The sequence below is a fragment of the Saprolegnia parasitica genome (assembly GCF_000151545.1).
Source record: "Saprolegnia parasitica CBS 223.65 unplaced genomic scaffold supercont2.527, whole genome shotgun sequence".
Classification (NCBI taxonomy): Eukaryota; Oomycota; class Saprolegniomycetes; order Saprolegniales; family Saprolegniaceae; genus Saprolegnia; species Saprolegnia parasitica.
The window spans coordinates 3738-5420 of NW_012156921.1; the positions used below are offsets into that span (position 1 = coordinate 3738).

General features: G+C 54.1%; 1 pseudogene across 1 annotated transcript; it reads left to right on the forward strand.

Moving 5' to 3' along the window:
• Positions 1 to 1326: 1326 nt before the first annotated feature.
• On the forward strand, positions 1327 to 1399 carry SPRG_30219 (annotated as a pseudogene). The gene has a single exon. The product of its transcript is annotated as a tRNA-OTHER (tRNA).
• The last annotated feature ends 284 nt before the right edge of the window (positions 1400 to 1683 follow it).

The window sequence follows — 1683 nt, forward strand, 5'->3', positions numbered from 1 at the left end:
TCGGCGAAGAGCGCTTCGTGCTGGAGAACGCGGATCACTTGCACTTCCACCCGAAGATGATTTGGGCGCAGTGCGACGACAAGTTCCCGCTACTCTCAGCGTGCATGGTGAAGATCTTTTGCGGCCCTGCCTCGACTGCGGGCGTTGAGAGAAACCACAAGGTCGGCGCTAATGTGCACACGGCTCTCCGAAACCGCCTCGGCAGCGGCAAGGTTGAGCGGCAAGTTGCTGTGGCCCACAACGCCAACGTGGCCAAGCGTGGCGAACCCGAGCTGCGTCACCCATTCGCTCATTTCATGGCCAAGATGTTTGGCCCCGACGCGGATGTGATTACCATCAACGACAACGAGCTCAACCTTGCCGAGCGGCGATGCGCTGCGATCCAAGCCGACGGTCAAGATGTCGAAGATGCGTTGCATTTGCTTCTTACGCCAGATGAGTGCTTGGAGCAGGTTGTTTTGCACCAGTCTCTCGAGGGAAGCACCGTCGCGTGAGCCAACGTCGACGACAAGGGCGTTTGCAAGCTGTCGACGCATCTCTAATTCAAACATTCGCTATCCAATCGCCATATTTTAAAATCATTTTAAAATCATTTTAAAATCACTTATTTTAAAATGAATTTAAAACGAACGGATCCATATCGGCGAGAAACTTTATAAGTGCGCTTGATTTGCCGATTAGGTGCGATCTTGCGAGAAAGATCTTCCGCCCAAGATGCTACCCTTGCCGCCATTGAGCTGTCGTTCACAGTGTCTGCGTTCAAGCGAGTGGTGACGGAGTGGCGATGATGCGGCGGAGTCTTGGTGTGCATGGCGCTCATCAGTAGGATGAAACACAATGACTGGTAAGTGACTGGGTCCACGAGCATTGTCCGCTGAGAAAAGCCGACGCAACGGCGGCCATGTGCATCATGAGCCCCAGCTCCAAGTGGTACCAGACTGTGCAGGGCAAGCGTCAACGAACGCCTTGGTCCAAAGCTCCTTATTCTGCGCCAGGGGCGGTGAGCTCCGTGAGGTCATTGCGGGCTTAAAGGCGCTCGTCGAAAGATGGGACGGTGACGAGATCGACGTCGAGCACGCGTGGCAGCGTCGTCATTGGGCGGTCAGCCCTGAGCGCTCCGTACTCACCCATCACGAGACTGGCCGGGATGCGAAGATGCGACCAAAAATGCCCCACCAAGCTGAAGCGAGCCGGAAGCGAAGCGGCGTGGCTTGTACAAAGCGTCGTTCGATATGTGATACGGGTCGTGAACACCGATGCGTTGACGCAGTTGTTGCCGGTGGACGCTTTGAAGCTTCCTGTCAAGATGCAAATAGCAACTAGTCGACCACCTTTTGTCCAGTCGGTGGATTCCTGCTTCACATGCAGTAGGTGCGGGGTTCGAGCCCCGTAGATGTTGTCCTTTTCTTCTCTTTCCCATTGGCGTTGGCATCGAAACCATCAATTCACAGCTTGACACGGCCAACTGCAGCAGCAATGAGCGCCACAGTTGGCATAAACGCTTCGACATGGAAAAAAGAGTGCTCGCAATTCTGCATCACGTAGCGTTGGCACGTACTTGTGGTTTAAAAGTAAACGCAGTGTCTGTGGCCGAGCTGTCGGTTTGCATGAACTGACTCAGCTGCCCGAGCCAGTAATCCACCAATCAGCACAATTAAAAATGCACCAATCATGCACTGCATA